This window comes from Acomys russatus, chromosome 29, assembly GCF_903995435.1.
Source record: "Acomys russatus chromosome 29, mAcoRus1.1, whole genome shotgun sequence".
In the NCBI taxonomy this organism is placed as follows: domain Eukaryota; kingdom Metazoa; phylum Chordata; class Mammalia; order Rodentia; family Muridae; genus Acomys; species Acomys russatus.
This window is the reverse complement of record NC_067165.1, coordinates 23,638,378-23,656,266: the sequence shown is the minus strand read 5'-3', so window position 1 is coordinate 23,656,266 and position 17,889 is coordinate 23,638,378. Positions and strand designations below refer to the sequence as shown.

Below are 17,889 nucleotides of genomic sequence, written 5' to 3'. Positions count from 1 at the left end.
CGGGAGGCAGAGGCAGGTGTATCGCTGTGAGTTCGAGGCCAGCCTGGTCTACAAACTGAATCTAGGACAGCCAAGGGTACACAGAGAGACTCTGTGTCAAAAAACAAAACAGGAAAAAAAAAAAAAAGAAAGAAAGGAAGAAAGAAATGAAAAGAAAGAAAGAAAGCAGTGAGGAGGACATAGCCAGAGGCAGCGACCTTGATGTTGTCTCCTTCAGTGCCTGCCTCCAGGTTCCTGCCCTGACTTCCCTTCATATTGGACTATAAGCTGAAAGCCCCTCCTTTCACAGGTTACTTTCCATCCTGGTCTTTATCACAGCAGAAACCTAACTAGGGAACAAGTCTGTATTTTGATTTGAAACAGGGGCTCACTATGTACTCCTGGCTAGCCTGGAACTCACTCAGCAGAGTAGGCCAGCCTTGAACTTGTGGTAATCTTCCTGATTTTGCTGGGATTACCTTACTTTGCCTGGCAAACCCAACCTAATGGTACAAACACCATGCATTCGGCTGGGGCAAAGCTCAGTGGAGAACACTTGCTTCGAATGTGTGAGGCCTCAGGCTTAATACTTAGTTCTGAAAAACAAAACATTTCGTTTTCGTTTTGTTTTAAATGTTTATTTACTTATTATGTATATAATAGCCTGCCTGTGTGTGTGTGCCTGCCTGCCAGAAGAGGGCATCAGATACCAGTATTGATGACTGTGAGCCACCATGTGGTTGCTGGGAATTGAACTCAGGACCTCTGGAAGAGCAGACAGTGCTCTTAACCTCTGAGCCATCCCTCCAGTCCTGCTTTTGTTTTGTTTTGTTGGTTTGGTTTGGGTTTGGGTTTTTGTTTGTTTGTTTGTTTGTTTTGTTTTGTTTTGTTTTCAAGACAGGGTTTCTCTGTGTGGCAGTGATCCACCTACCATGAGGGGTCCTAAGCTGTGAGTTCAAGGCCAGCCTGCTCTAAAAAGTGAGTCTAGGACAGCTAACGACACACAGAGAAACCCTGTCTCGAAAAACCACACACTCACACACACAAAAAAGACTGTTAAGAACCAAGTGTCCAGGAGAACTTAGCTAGGGTTGCTCAGGAACCTGTGGATTTAGTGAACCAAGCTATTATCTGGGCCGCGGGCCGCATAACAGCTGGCTCACACGCTGTCCGCAGAGACCTTGGTTCATCTCTTCAGGATTCTCCCAGAGTAACTTATTGAAGACAGAAAAGAACAAACCGGAGGCTGCTGTACCTCGGTGACCAAGTCTTTAAAACCACACGTCATTATTTCTACTTTACTCTATTTTAAGAAGCAAGTCACTAGGTCTAGCCCACACTCCTGTCAGCAGTCTTCACTCGCTCTCATCTTCCCCTTCAGGGGAGCATGTCAAACTATTTATAGGCATTTAGACGCCATCACACCTATCCCTGCTCTTGCATGGCCCTCCAGATTGGGGCTAGGAGTAGTGGAGTCAACATTTTTTTTTCCAGAGCCAGTCTTAGAAATTCTTAGAAATCTAGCTACTATGAACTATTTCTTCTGTGTACTAAAGATGTCCTTTTCATCCTCATGGCTTCTATAAATTTTTTTAAAAGTTTAAATTTTTAATTTCCTGCTGGGTCATGGTGGTGCACTCCCATAATTCTAGCACTCAGGAAGCAGAGGTAGGCAGATCTGGCCAGCCTGGTCTAGAGTAAATTCCAGGATACCCAAAAATCACAAAACAAAACAAGGGCTGGAGAGATGGCTCAGAGGTTAAGAGCACTGACTGCTCTTCCAGAGGTCCTGAGTTCAATTCCCAGCAACCACATGGGGCTCACAACCATCTACAATGAGATCGGGTGCCCTCTTCTGGTGGGCAGGCATACATGCAGGCAGAACATTGTATACACAATAAATTAAAAACAAATAAACAAACAAAAGGGCTGGAGAGGTGGCTCAGAAGTTAAGAGCACTGGCTGCTCCTCCAAAGGTCCCCAGTTCAACTCCCAGCAACCACATGGTGTCTCACAAACATCATGGTGCCCTCTTTTGGCATGTAGGTGTATATGCAGGCAAACACTATATACATAATAAATATTAAAAAAACAAAAAACCCCAAAAACTGTGTGAGTGGATGCTTTGCCTATGTGTATGTAAGTGGACTCCATGTGAGCCTGGTGCCCAAGGAAGCCAGAAGGGGGGTTGAATCTTCTGAGATGAAGTTGCAGACCGTTGTGAGCTGCCATGTGGGTGCTGGGAATTGAACCAAGTCCACCGAAGAGCAGCCAGGGCTCTTAACTGCTGGGTCATCTCTTCATCCCCTTAAACGTGTTTTTAAAATTCTTTTTATCCACATCCCTGTGTAGGAACCAGTCTTCCTCCTCACCTGTGATCATGGTAAAACGCAGTCCCTAATTCCCACCTCCTTCCCATTAAGGCCCAGCACCCTTGGCCTCCATTTGCTTTACCAGAGTGTGGCACAGCTGGGTAACACACCTCAAGCTGGTGTGAACGATTATGCAGATGACACCAGCTTCTGAAGAAACAGCCCTCTCAACTCACGGAAAGTCCCCGCCCCATGGGGAGCCTAAGTACAGTGAATCTGGGCGACATTCTCAGCTGAGCCCAGCCCCAAATGATCAGTGTCATCTTTATTTGTCATTTTATTTCACTTTGAGACAGGGTCTTTATACAGACCCTTGGCTGTCCTGGGACTCACTATGTAAACCAGGCTGGCCTCGAACTCACAGTGATCCGCCTGCCTCTGCCTTCTGAGTGCTGGGATTAAAGGAAGGTAACTTTTTGACAATCTCTGATTGGTCCCTTTTCTACCAGCACGAATTTTTTTTTAAAATATTTATTTATTTATTTATTTAATATTTATACAATATTCTGCCTGCGTGTGTGCCTACACACCAGGAGAGGGCACCAGATCTCATTATAGATGATCGTGAGCCACCATGTGGTTGCTGGGAATTGAACTCAGGGCCTTTAGAAGAACAGCCAGTACTCTTAACCTCTGAGCCGTCGCTCCAGCCCGATTGGTCCCATTTCTACCACATTCACCCACCCGATCGGGCCCACTCGAGACTATAAATTTGGACATTGCCACAGCTTTAAGCTCGATAAGGATCACTCCGGTTTAGGGGGGTGGAGGTGAGGAGGAAGAAGACTGGGGGTGTGGCCTTCTCAGAGGAGGCTATCGCTGTGGGTGGGCTTTGAGGTTTCCAAAGACTCCCACCGTTCCCAGTGTGTGTTTTTCCTCTCTGCCTCCAGCTTGAGGAAACGTGAGCTCTCAGCTGCTCTGTCACGCCTTTGCTCAACCTGGTAAACTCTAACCCTCTAAAACTGTAAGCCCATTTAACAGCTTTCTCCCCTCCCTCCTAGTTTCTTTGGGTTTTTTGTTGTTGTTGTTGGTGGTGGTGGTTTTTGTTTTTTCAAGACAGGGTTTCTCTGTGTAGCCTTGGCCATCCTGGACTCGCTTTGTAGACCAGGCTGGCCTTGAACTCACAGCGATCCGCCTGCCTCTGCCTCCCGAGTGCTGGGATTAAAGGCGTGCGCCATCACTGCCCGGCTCCCTCCTAGTTTCTTTCTTTTTCTTTCTTCGAGACAGGGTTTCTCTGTGTGTCATCTCCTTATCTCTTCTCATTCATATCACTTGTAAAGCTTTTATAATAAACCAGAGAACTTAGGTGTTTCCCGCAGTGGCTTGTGGGAAGCCTGTTTTACAGCCAGGCCAGAAGCAAAAGTAAAACAACTTGGTGCTTGCAGTTGGCATCTTGGAACTAATCCCTCAACCTGGGGGATCTGATAACCATCTCCCCGGAAGCTAGTGTCAGAGATGCCTTGACACCTGGGAGCTAGCTGCAACACAACTGCTTCCTTACAGAGCGGTCTGGTTCCTAGAGGTTGTCTGTGTCAGTCGGTGGCTGCAAGGACAGAAACGGAGCTTTTTCTCCTGTATACTCAGACCATCACTCTTAACTTTCAAGCTCAATAACGCTCCCTGAGATCAAAGATCTCAGCTTGTTAGCACCAGCAGACACTTTCCATCCCGAGACCTGACGTCTTGGCAATGCCGCGGCCCTGTTCCATCTGCTTGAATTAAAGTTTTCTATAGCGTCAATGACATCTTATCATCCCAGGTCTCTTCCATCCCGTCTCTAGCCACTTCTCACTCAGTTGCAATTTCATCTTCTGTCCAGATGATGAAGAATTGCTTAAAATTTTGTCCTAAGCAGGAGTGGTGGCACAAGTCTATAATCCTAGCACTTAAGTAGTGGAAGCAGAAAGTGAATTCAAGGCCAATGTGGCTACATATGGAGATCCACTACAAAACAAAACCTCCTCCTACCTCAGTTTGCTTCCTGTGGCTGTGGTAAACACCTGTGACTAAAAGCAACCCGGGGAGGAAAGGGTTCAGTTCCAGTCCATCTTTGAAGGAGGCCAGGAAAGGAACTGAAACAAGGCAGGAACCTGGAGGCAGGAACTGAGGCAGAACCCCAGAGGGACACTAGTTACTGCCTTGTTCCTACAAGGAGTTCAAGGCCAGCCTGGGTGATATGAGACCCTGTCTCACGAAACACAATTTGTCATCAGTGTCATGTAGATAGTAGTGAAAATCGTGCATATGGGTAGAGAGAATACAAAGGGAGAGGCGAGAGCCTGGATCTGTGGAGGGCCCCTGTAGCCTGTGAGCCAGGTGAGGGAGAATGAAACTGGGTTCAGCCGATTTAGGTAACCAGTACTGGGCCAAGACTTATAGAGAGTCTGACCGCCACTTCCTTTATAGTCATATTTAATTACAGAGCAATTTGGGGGAAAGCTTTCAGGTAACAATTAACTCATTCCTGTGAGTCCAAAAAGCTTGGTGGTGGCGCACGCCTTTAATCCCAGCACTCGGGAGGCAGAGGCAGGCAGATTACTGTGAGTTCAAGGCCAACCTGGTCTACAAAGCTACTCCAGGACAGCCAAGGCTACACAGAGAGACCCTGTCTGGGGGTGGGGGAAAGCTTGGGGCATGTTTACACTGAAGCTCTTTACAAAGATGCATTCTGTTGACTCAGAAACGATGCTTGAGATAAGGGGTCTATGGCTGAGGCAGACACAACCCCTGTGGATTCAGATTTGTCCTGACCCTAAGATCACATACAAGTCACTTTGGCTGTTACAAAGTAAAACTGACATCTCTCACAAGGATGAGTTTTATAGCTTAGAAGAAATGCTCAGGGGTAAGAGGTCTGGGACAAGTAAAATATAACCCCTGGGAGATACGACAGGCACAGCCTGGCTCATCAGAAGCCAAGGATCACCGTGTTGTGAACTACATCCATTCCCAGCATCCCGGGTGGAGGATGTGGAAACATCTCTTTCCTTTGATGGATGCCTGTGGGTTTAACTCTCCTGGCTTCTCCAGTGCTTATCTGTTGCACAAGCACTTTTTGCCCTTTGCAGGGGCCAACCTGAGTTCTGGTTTTTGTTTGTTTGTTTTTGGGTTTTTTGTTTGTTTGTTTTTTCAAGACAGGGTTTCTCTGTGTAGCCTTGGCTGCCCTGGACTCCCTTTGTAGACCAGGTTGGCCTCAAACTCACAGCGTTCTGCCTGCCTCTGCCTCTCAAGTGCTGGGATTAAAGGCGTGTGCCACCATGCCCGGCTACCAAGCTGAGTTGTTTTTTGTTTTTTGTTTTTTTTTAATCATCTTGACACAAACCAGGTTCTTGTAGAAAGAGGGAATTTCAACTCAAAGGGTACCTCCACCTGACTAGCCTGTAAGCATGTCTGCGGGGGCATTTTTCTTGATTGATGATACATGAGGGAGGACCCAGCCCACTGTGGGCGGTGCCATCCCTGGGCAGGTGGACCCAGGTTGAAAAAGAAGGAGAGCTAAGCAAGCCATGGGGAACAAGGCGATGAGTAATGTTCCCCTGGGGTTCTGCCTCAGCTCCTGCCTCCAGGTTCCTGCCTTGTTAGAGTTCCTGCCCTGGCTTCCTTCAAAGATGGACTGGGACTCATAAGCCAAATGAATCCTGTCCTCCCAAGTTGCTTCTGGGAGACATCCCAAGTAGTGGGATTGTACACACAGCTGGTGATGACTAGTATTTATGTCAAACTATTTATCTATTAAGTTTCTCATTTAAGCAGAAATGAATTTATATTAGAAGGTCACAGAATTACAGGAAGAGTTGGAACATGGGGGGGGGGGACGGGAAGGCAGCCAGAAACAATAGCCAAAGTTGTATCATAGAACTGACCTGGTGAGGACAGCAACACTGTTCTCAGCTGTCACCAGAGCCCTGGAGTGAGGCAACGGGTGCTGCCATCACAAGCCCTGGCCCTGTGGCAACTGTCACCACTGCCAAAAAGATCCTTTGTGGTTCTTGTGTACTGGTGTTGTAGCTCCCTCTTCAAACTGCTACATCTGAATGTCAAAGTATAAGCAATGGCCATTGTATCTGCAAGGACTTCTGGGAAAGCAAGCCCTTGGTGTTTTCATAGTGTGTTGCAGAAGGTAGCTTCTCCTGCCCACCAATTAACCGGAAGGTAACGAGTTCGCTCTGTTTTGGATTTCAGATGACATGCACAGAGGGAGGGTGAAGATGTCCACCTGGATCACAGTGAGAGATGCCGCATTTTCAGCGTGTCCAAGCTGGATTTATTATCTTTGTAACTCTCTTATTCCACTAAACTAAAGCTAAACAAACAGACAACCAAAAATAGCCTCCAACTAGGCCCTGGTAAGCCATACATTTAATCCCAGCACTCGGGAGGCAGAGGCAGGCGGATCTCTGTGAGTTCGAGGCCAGCCTGGTCTGCAAAGTGAGTCCATGACAGGCAAGGCTACACAGAGAAACCCTGTCTCGGAAAACCAAACCAAACCAAACACCGCCCCCCCCAAAAACAAACAAACAAAAAACAAAAGTCTCTTCTAGGCTCCTTCTTTTCCTTCCTTTTTTGATAGCCCTGGATGGGCTGGTACTATCTATGTAGACCAGGCTGGCCTTGAACTCACAGTGATCCGGCTGCCTCCGCCTCCCAGGGGCTGGGATTAAAGGTGTGTGCCATTGTTGTGTGACAATACTTTTCCGGCGGAGACGAAACACCTTCGTCCACTCACCCAGATAGGGAGCCCAGCACAGACTAAAGTACAGACACCGCCAAAGTCCAGCTTGGTGAACAAGGAGTTTTATTGGGGTTTCTTACAGGAATATGGGTGAGCGGTTACTTACAGGAGCATCACCAAGGCTCACCCCAGCTTGGGGGACAGCTCACAAAAGCTGGAGCACACTGCCCAGCCTGCGGGCAGCTCAACAGGTCGGAAAGCATCCTTTCCAGGAAAGCATCCTTTCCAGGAACCTCTGTTGGTCTAAACTTCCTGGTAGGAGTTCTTGTCTGAGTCCTATTTGAAGCTGGGCTCGGCTTCCTCCAGCAGGGGAGGGGGCGTCTAGTGAATCTGTCCAATTTCAGGGAGTTCTGGGGGGTATTTTCCTGTTGATCGACTCCCCGAAGGATGGAATGTTTTACTCTCGGAGGGACAGTTACACAAGAGCCATCATGCTTGACAAGCCTTCCTCCTCCTCTTCTTCCTTCTCTCCTCCTTCTTTTTGTTTTTTGAGACAGGGTTTCTCTGTGTAGTCCTGGCTCTCCTGGACTCTCTTTGTAGACCAGGCTAGCCTTGAACTCAGGGATCCTCCTGCCTCTGCCTCCCGAGTGCTGGGATTAAAAGGGTGTGCCACCACCATCGATGTGCTGAACCAAGAGTTTGATTTGCTATTGTAGTTCAAGAGTCAGCAGAAAACATCTTGCCTATAGTGGGTGTTGAATAAATTCCTATAAAATTGGAAAGAGATGGGGGAGAGATGGCTCAGCAGTTAAGAGCCCTGGCTGCTTTCACTGAGGACCTGGTTTGAGTCCTGGGACCTACCTGGTGGCTCACAGGCATCCTAACTCCAGTTCCAGGGCATCCAACACCCTCTGCTTACTTCTACCACCAGCACCAGGCACACACAAAGTACACAGGCATACGGGCTGGCAAAACATTCATAAACAGAAAGTAAAAAAAAAAATTTTAATTGGGATTCTAAACTAGAGAGAGTTTAAGAAGAAAGACAAGCCGGGCATGGTGGTGCATGCCTTTAGTCCCAGCACTCGGGAGGCAGAGGCAGGTGGATCGATGAGTTCAAGGCCAGCCTGGTCTACAAAGTGAGTCCAGGACAGCCAAGGCTACACAGAGAGACCCTGTCTCGAAAAACAAACAAACAAACAAAAGAAGAAGAAGAAGAAGAAGAAGAAGAAGAAGAAGAAGAAGAAGAAAGACAAGAAAAGCAAAGAAACAAAGAAAGAAATCTACAACAGCTAGAAAGAATAAATAATGACTGGTAAAAGGAAGTGGCACACTAGCATGGAGAAGTGGGAACTACTCAAGTTCAGAGGATGAAGATAAAAGAAGAAACTCCCAGGGCTGGAGAGATGGCTCAGAGGTTAAGAGCACTGACTGCACCTCAAGAGGTTCTGAGTTCAATTCCCAGCAACCACATGGTGGCTCACAACCATCTATGATGTGATCTGATGCCCTCTTCTGGCATGCGGGCAAAGCAATGTATACATAATAATAAATAAATCTTAGAAAGAAAGAAAGAAAGAAAGAAAGAAAGAAAGAAAGAAAGAAAGAAAGAAAGAAAGAAAGAAAGAAAGAAAGAAACTCCTAGTTCTTTTCCCTTGCAATAAAGTTTACCATCAGCCTCACGTTCTCTCCGGAAATATGCTTACAGAACTCTTTTTCTTTTTTGTTTTTTTTGAGACAGGGTCTCTCTGTGTAGCTTTGCCTATCCTGGACTAACTTTGTAGACCAGGCAGGCTAGCCTCGAACTCACAATGATCCGCCTGCCTCTGCCTCCTGAGTGCTGGGATTAATTTTTTTTTAAGATTTATTTATTTATTATTATGTATACAGTGCTCTGACTGCACATACACCTGCCGGCCAGGAGAGGGCACCAGATCACATTCTAGATGGATGTGAGCCACCATGTGTTTGCTGGGAATTGAACTCAGGGTCTCTTGAGGAGCAGTCAGTGCCCTTAACCTCTGAGCCATCTCTCCAGCCCATAATCATTTATTTTTGAGGAAGGGCCAGGCTTATAGCCCAGGCTAGCTGAGACTGTCTGGTCTTCCAGCTTTACCGTTGCCGGTGGCTGGCCTTCCACACCAGGCCTGGCTTTGCTCTGTGGGCAGGGTTAGTTCACTAACACTCCAATCAAACCTCTGGCCAGGCGCTGGGGCGCACACTCCCTTCCCAGCTGCTTGGGTGGCTGAAAACACAAGGATAGACTGAGCCGGGTGTTCCATCACAGGGACAGTAAAACCCCATTACATAAACAGACTGCCCCCGCCCTGGATTTACTACAGCACACGATTTGGCGGGGCGCAGTGGAAGCCCTCCGGATTGCAGGGCGCGCCAACTTGTCCAGGGGACCATGACTGAGGGTACATTTGACCCGACAGCCAATCAGCGATAAGCCCCTTCACAGGTACCCCCGTCTTCAAATTCCTTGGCGTTACGTTTGATGAAGTCCCACTTCTTGGAGATGTGGATCTTCCGGCAGGCAGGAACTTGAACTTGGCTCAGGTAGGGTCTAGGCCACATGTTCCCTATGTGCTCAGCTTGGTTAGATGAACAGGTTGACCTGGCCAAAGTGAGCCCTGGCCACGGTGGGTGCCCACCTGCATACCTGTCTGGAGCCTAGACTGGGGACAGCTTTGATGTCAGACATGAGTAGCTGCTGGAGAACAGGCATAAATAGCTGCTAGAGAATTGTATCCAACTTCCCATAGGACAACCATACAGGCAAACGGCTGTTATCTGCAACTGCACACCAGGCCCCCATGCAGAAAGGCACCTTCCTGGTTGGCTTCATTGGCTGGAAAATGTTTTGTTTTGAGCTTATCCCTGGCTGGCTGAACAACACAAGGAAATCCACCTGCCACTGCCTCCCCAGTGCGACAGTAAACTTTTGCTATTATAATGGCTAGATCTTTCTGGGTAAGTCTTCAACAGGCTGGGCATATTCAGCAATTCGGATCAGTGCTAATGGTTTTTTTTTTTTTTTTCTTTTCTTTCTTTCTTTTTTTCTTTACTTTACTTTTTTTTTTTTTAAAGATTTATTTATTTATTACGTATACAGTGCACATTAGATCACATTATAGATGGTCGTGAGCCACCATGTGGTTGCTGGGAATTGAACTCAGGACCTCTGGAAGAACAGACAGTGCTCTTAACCGCTGAGCCATCTCTCCAGTCCCCTCTTTTTTTTCTTTTTCTTTCTTTTTCTTTCTTTCTTTTTTTTTTTTTTTTTTGAGACAGGGTCTCACTATGTAGCTCTGGCTGTCCTGGAACTATACAGACCAGGGTGGCCTCCAACTCAAGAGATTAAAGGCACATGCCACCACACCTAAAGGTCTTCAAGCTACCTTTGCCTTCCATTACCTCAAAAGGTGAGGAAACACATCTAAAGCACAAAGTGCCTCTGAAGGAAACAGGTGTGACATTAAGAAATAGGAGGCTAGGCGTGGTGGTGCATGCCTTTAATCCCAGCACTCAGAGGCAGGTGGATCTCAGTGAATTGGAGGCCAGCCTGGTCTACAAAGAGTCCAGACCAACCAAAGTTACACAGAGAAACGCTGTCTCAAAACAAAACAAAACAACAACAAAAAAGTAAAAAAACCAAAACGGGACAAATGGCCGAGGTGCTTATTTAAAATATCCACTCGGACCTGGCCACCAGCTGTCACAGGGCCCTCCTGGCTGGTTTACCCTGCCCACTAGCTTGAACTCTCTACCCCAGGGGCCTGCCCCGCTCATCCCTATACAACCTAGGCGTTTTGACTACCTGCTCTCTTTGCAATTTTGGGCTCCCTGGCTGTTGCACCTGGTTCCCCAGCTTGCTCCCCTCCTTTCCCCTCCCCCACTCTCCTCAGCCTGGTCCTGTCCACTCTATACTCTCTCAGATGTCCCTGCCTCTGGCTATGCTCTCCCACAGATCTATAATAAACCTTTCCCTCCACTATACATAGGAGCGGTCATGTTCTCTGCCTCTTTTCTTCTTCTTCTTCTCCTCCTCCTCCTCCTCCTCCTCTTTTCATTCAGAAATGCCTGGATGTATAGCGCTAGTGAGGAAATCAAAGAAACAAGACCCCCACCGACGGGCACGATGTAGGAGAGGAACCCCTCAAAATATTAGATACATGCTTTGAAATTTTGATTCTTCCCCCCACTTCACCATAATACAGTTTCTCAGCGCTTGACAACCAGTACAAAGTGGAGAACAATTTAGTTTATAGAATTTATGCTTGTGTCGACTGAAAATTCAGCAGTTTACTATTTTAGGAAATGTGTAGTCTGGTGTTTGGGCACTAAATATTAGGGACTTGTCAGAAAAGAAACTTGATATATGATCAATTTTTTTGTATTTGAAAACACAAAACCGTCTGGTCTTATAAGTTTTATATCAAGAATCGTGTTCTCTTATCTCAGCCTCGCTGGGCTCGCCTCTTCAAATGGCCTGACTGGAATAAGTGCTTCGACAAAGGGAGATTTTGTGGAACTCGCTCCCATTTGACGTTGCTAAACTTAAACACAATAATGTTACATGTACTTATACAGTAATTGTGGGCACGCCTAAGTCCCTCCCTCTCTCCTTAAGCCAATATTCCCCACATCTTAGAAATCCCAGCCCTTCCGCCCTCCGGAGGCGCTTTTCCCAACGTAAAGCACAATTTAAAAATTTAAGCTCCCGACTAAAAAGAATGATTCGCAGTCAGCTGCTGGCGAACCTGGGCGCCCCAGTGCCTGCGGAGGGTGCAGTCGGGTGTGGGCACGGACAGGGGGAGTGGGCGAAGCTGCTGGTTGGTGCCTGAAATCTGTGCGTTGCCCCTTTAATTGTGTCCTCAGCCCTCGGGCGTTTCTGTCCAACGCCCACGTCAGCAAATACCTTTTGTTTCTCCCACGTTGGGGCTACTTGTTTTAGGGCGCAAAGCCTCGGCTTCGGCGGGGGTGCTTGCCCCACCGGGTACCAGGAATCGCTCCGCAGCGTGCGCGAGCCGCCAGAGCTCCGCGGTAAGTGGCTCCGCGGGCGCGGGCGCGGGCGCGGGCGGGCGGGAGGAGGGCGGCCGGGGCGTCGGGGCTGCGGGCCCGGCCGAGAGCCTGGCGGAGGGCGGCGGGGCCACAGGGGTGCGCCCCGGGGATGCAACCCTGGCCGGTACGTGGGGTGGTGGTGCAGGGGCGGCCGGGCGCCATTTGCAGCCGGGGGCTAAGAGCGGTGGCTCCGAGGGCCGGCGACGGTCACAAAGGAGGCGCAGGCGGCGGCGGCCCGGGGCGCGGCTGCGGGACAATGGCTGCGCCCTCGCCGCCCATATCCACATCCACATCTACCCCGCCGCTCGCCCGAACCGGGCCCCGGGAAAGGCGGGAAGGCGCCGGAGCCTCCAGCAGGCAGCCGCGGCGGGGAGGCGGCGCCACGGAGCCGGGCGTGTCTGCAGCCGTCGGGCGCCGCGGCGGGGGAGGGGCGCGGGGCGCGGGGCGCGGGGCGCGGGGCGCGGGGCGCGGGGCGCGGGGCGCGGGGCGCGGGGCGCGGGGCGCGGGGCGCGGGGCGCGGGGCGCGGGGCGAAGGTGCCCTGAAGCCCGGCTTTCTCGCTCCGCCCTCCATCCGCTGGCTTTTCCATCACGACGCGACAGTTCCGGGCTTAGAATCGAGGGCAGAAGTATGGAGCCCCAGCTGGCTCCAGGCAGAATGTCCCTGGCATCTCCCACCTGGCAACACTGTCTGGTTTGGTGGCTTCGCGCTCTGGCGCGCTTACTCGCCCTTGACCGCGCGATTAGCTGTATTCCGCGTCTCTCCGAGACGTGTTTGGAATAGGATTCACACCTAGCGGGCACCCAACCGCACACGCCGCTAACACCTGGAAGTCTTTCTATTTGCAGAACTTTAGTAAATGGAGTGGTTTCGTTTTCATTAAATAGTTCACTTAATTTCCTATAAGACGGCTGCCGATTCAGGCTGTTTATTCTGCCTGGCACAGGATAAGCATGGAGTTTCACCCATAGGCAGGAACCTGAGTGGTGGCAACCTTCCAAAGCCCCCCTGCTCTTGCAGCTCCCAGGAACAGTCTCCAGGTACCAAAAATCTTAACTGGTCTTTATCACTTAAATCTCACTTCGATTTACCTATTTATTTTTCGTTTTAAATTGGGCTCAGACTAGCCTTGAAATTTTGACCTTCCTACCTCCACCTTGGGAGTTCTGCGATGCACTAGGCGAATTTCTGTCTTCAATGGCATAATTATTTTTTTTAAAATGTTCAAAGAGGCTAATATAAGTTTAAAAATTTTTTTTCTTCAGAGTTAAAAAAAACTATTTTCTTTCTTTCTTTCTTTCTTTCTTTCTTCCTTCCTTCCTTCCTTCCTTCCTTTCTTTCGGAGACAGGGTCCTATGTAGCCCAGGCTAGCCTGAAATCTATGTAGTTTATGATGACCTTGGACTTGGAATTCTCTTGCAGCCACCTGCCAAGTGCTGGGGTTTATAGGTATGGCTCACCACACCTGGTATTATTCTGTGCTAGATTTGAACCCAGGGCAGTTAGTCTCCAATGAACCATATGCCCAGTCCTCTCCAAACCTTAAATGGCTCCTCCACATCTAATAAAAAAAAAAAACCCTAAAGGCCCCATAGTGCCTCTGTGTGTGTGTGTATGTGTGTGTGTGTGTATGTGTGTGTTGTTTTGCTGAACCCAGGGCCTTGTACATGCTAAGCAAGAGTTACCCTTGAGATATGTCCCCAAGTCCCTTACATTTACATTTTTTTGTTTTATCATGAGATGAGGGTTTTGCCGAGTGACCTAAGGCTGCCTTGATCTTGCTTCTTCCTGCCTCAGCCTCCCAAGTCTCTGGGGCTAACCGGCATTACAGGCATCCTACACAGTGGCCAGTTCTTCCCACCCTCCCTTTTTCCTGATCCACCTCAGGGCCTTTGCACCTGCTGTTTGGTTTGTCTGGCCTGCTCTTCCTTCAAAGATACACATGACTCTTCCCTGCTTTAGTCATGATGCAAATGTCATCTCACCGAGGCTTTTCTAACTATAGTTTCAAAACTCAAGTCTCTCTCTTTTAAACACACACACACACACACACACACACACACACACACACACGGGTGTTTTGTCTGAATGTGTGCCAGTGTACCAAGTACATTGTTTGTGACAAGCAAGGATCCCCTTGGGTGGGAGTTACAGATGGTTGTGAGCCACCATATTGGTGCCAGGTATCCAACCCAGGTCCTCTGGAGAAGCAGCCAGTGTTCTTCTCTTAACCACTGAGCGAGCCATCTCTCTAGCCCCTCTCGAATATTCTAGCAGTTAATTCTAAAGCTTGCCTATCTTAGAGTCTGTAGCCCACATGTGCTGCTAAGGTTATCCAGACTGGGTAACGTATAAAGAACAGATATTGGTGGACTGTGGTGTTGCACATCTTCAGTCCCTGTACTCGGGAGGCAGAGGCAGGCGGGTCTCTGTTAGTCCGAGGAGGCCAGTCTGGTCTACAAAGCGAGTTCTAGGACAGCCAGAGCACCATAGAGAAAACCCTGGCTCAGAAAATGAAACAAGAGCAGATACTTATTTCTCACATTTGTAGATGCTGGGAGGTCCAACAGTAGCCTATTGATGGTACCCTTACAGGTGAAGCCTACTCTCTGCTTCCATGATAGCACCTCGTTGCCAGGTTCATAATGAGGATGATGCTGTGCCCTCATTCGTAAAATGGAAAGAAAGGATGGAGTGGGACTTCTCCAAGTCCCTTTACAAGGATGCTAATCCCATCCATGAGGGCAGCCCCACCCCTCCATGGCCCAATAACCCCTAAAAGCTCCTCTTAATACTCTTCCTTTGCGAATGAACTTTGAGCATGAACTTTGGAGGAGACAGCTTTCTACAGCACAGCTCTTAAGTTGTTTCTGGACTTCATTCTAAATCTTCCCAGAATTGCAATTTGTTCATCCTCCAAAGAATACAATCACCATTCAAGGAGCACAATCACTGTTCCAGACAGCGCAAAGTTAGGAGGTGGGGCTTTTGCTAAGACCAACATACTAGGTCAATGTGTTCAGTATGAAAAGATGATTTTCTAGCCCACAAACTTAAGTTGAAGCGACTTTTCTTTCTATTCCACTGACCTTCAAACTTAATGGTTCCTAAAATACGTGATTGTCTTTTCCAGCTACCTTTCAGGTGGCGCACGCCTTTAATCCCAGCACTTGGGACGCAGAGGCCAGTGGATCTCTGTGAGTTCAAGGACAGCCAGGGATACACACAGAGAAACCCTGTCTTAAAAAAAACCAACCAACAAACAAACAAAAAGTCCATTGACCTTAATGGGAATTTTGAATTCTGTAGTCTTTGTAGAAACTACTATAGATATTTTAACTCATAAGAGAGACTGTAAATGTTTCCACTTGACTTTTTGGAGGACTCACTTGATTTAGTCTGACTTGCTAACACAACCTGCAAGATCAGTCTACTGGAAAAAGAAAATCTAGAGCATTTCATGCTTGTATGCAGAAAATAAGTCTTTTTTTTTTTTTTTTTTTTTTTTTTTTTTTGATGTAGGATACTATTTGTTACTGTAAATTATACTAAACAGTTATCAAATTGTAAGGTACCCAGGTTACTGAGCACTTCCTGAAAGGACCTGTACACAGCAGTGTCCTTCCTCCAGGACCACTGGATTAGGCACAAGCCACACCCAAACACCTGTTTTCACAGAGAGATTCTTTAATAAGTCTGAAGGTAAAGTGGCAGCTTTGTAACTGGGGGGTGGGGGTGGGGAGTGGGAGTGAGGGGTAGGGGTGGGGCAGGACAGCAGCAAATGACCTTGCAGGTGTGATTTTTAAGAGGAAAAAGGGAATACGGAGGTGAATCTTTGGGAGTTCAAGGCCAGCCTTGTCTGGTCTGCAGAGAGAATTCCAGGACAATCAGGGACACACACACACACACACACACACACACACACACACACACACAAAGAAGGAAAAGGGGCAGTTAGGATTCGATGGTATGTTTTGATTGGGTGTGTTAATTAGTTAATTAGGGTGAACCAAAAGGAGACTTCTGATTGCTGGACTCCTATACTTTGGTAGCTGGACCTTGGTCATCAGCCTTAGGAATGAGTCTGGCATAAGGAAGTGTCCAAATAAGGGACACTTGGAAACAGACCTCGCTAGCTAGCTTTAGGGATACAATCTATGGTTTACAAAGGAGAGGGAAAGAGAAGGGGCAGGGCTGCCGGCGCCATGCTTGCCATGCTCGGGCCTGTAGAGCCTTTGACTTCCTGTTGCTATGTAGTTCTGGGAGACAGGGTCTTATGTAGCCCAGGTTTGCCTCTAACTTGCTACGCTGGCAAGGAAGGCCTTGAAGTCCAAATCTTCCTGCCTTCATTCCTCAACACTGGAATTCTTTTATTTTTGTATTTCTTTTACTTTTTTTATTATGTATACAGTGTTCTGTCTGTCCCTACCAGATCTCATTACAGATGGTTGTGAGCCACCATGTGGTTGCTGGGAATTGAACTCAGGACCTTTGGATGAACAGTCAGTGCTCTTAACCTCTGAGCCATCTCTCCAGCCCCCAATACTGGGATTCTAAGTGTGCACAGCCGCTCCAAGTTTTATTATTAACCCTCGGCTTTGCGCATGCTAAACAGCTCTTTGCCAACAGACTACTATTTTGTCCCTGGCTCTCTTTTGGTTCATTTTGGTTTTTGAGGCCATTTTTACCTAGAACATTCTGTAAATCCAGGTTGCTCTCTAATGCCAGATGTGCTCCTGAGTGCTGGGATTACCGCCTGAGCGCCACACACGGCTTAAGCTTTAAGTGGGTTTTTCTGGTCCTTCCTTCTCAGACATCGTCTTTCCTTGTATTGTTTCAGTTTTCTTTTGGGAATGTACACAGTTGCCCGTGAGGCATTCATTGCACGGGACATTTGAACACATCCTGGGGGGTGGGGCTCAGAGGAGCAAAAGACTTGTAAATTGATTCCAGGCTCACTTAGCTCTTGGTCCGTTGGTTTTGTGTATAATTTTGGAGATTTTTTTTTTTAAACGTGCATTGGTGTTTTGTCTGTTGTGAGGATGTCACAGTCCCCTGGAACTGGAGTTATGGACAGTCAGGAGCCACCATGTGGGTCCTCTGGAAGAGCAGCCAGTGTGTTAACTGCTGACCCATCATCACGCCAGACCCCAATGTTCTAGTAATTTCTCTTGTGCCTTAGTTTTTTACTTATGCATCGCTGAAGTTCCTGATGAAGAGGCTGGGAACTGAGCTCAGGTCCTCCTGAAGAGCAGCAGACGCTCCCCATCATCTGAGACACCTCTCCAGCCTTGACTTGTAATTGTCATATTTGAAAAAATTTATTGAAAAATAAAATTACAGCCAGGCATGGTGGTGCACGCCTTTAATCCCAGCACTCGGGAGGTAGAGGCAGGCGGATCTCTCTGAGTTCGAGGCCAGCCTGCTTTACAAAGTGAGTCCAGGACAGCCAGGGCTGTTACACAGAGAAACCCTGTCTTGAAAAACAAATACAGGGGGCTGGAGAGGTGGCTCAGAGGTTAAGAGCTACTGGCTGCTCTTCCCAGGGTCATGAGTTCAATTCCCAGCAAGCACATGATGATTCACAACCATCTATAATGAGATCTGGTGCCCTCTTCTGGTGTGCAAACGTTACATGCAGTTAGATACACCGTATACATAAGCTTAATCTTTCCCACAAAAAACAGACAAAATTATAGCTGGGTATGGCAGATCACTGCTGGAAGCTAGCTTGGCCTACATAGTAAAATTACTCTGTTACTGAAAAAAAAATTCAACTCCCTTTCCTCAGATACCACACA

General features: G+C 48.0%; 1 pseudogene; it reads right to left on the bottom strand.

Moving 5' to 3' along the window:
• Positions 1 to 9,769: 9,769 nt before the first annotated feature.
• On the bottom strand, positions 9,770 to 9,883 carry LOC127212157 (uncharacterized; annotated as a pseudogene).
• Positions 9,884 to 17,889: the final 8,006 nt, after the last annotated feature.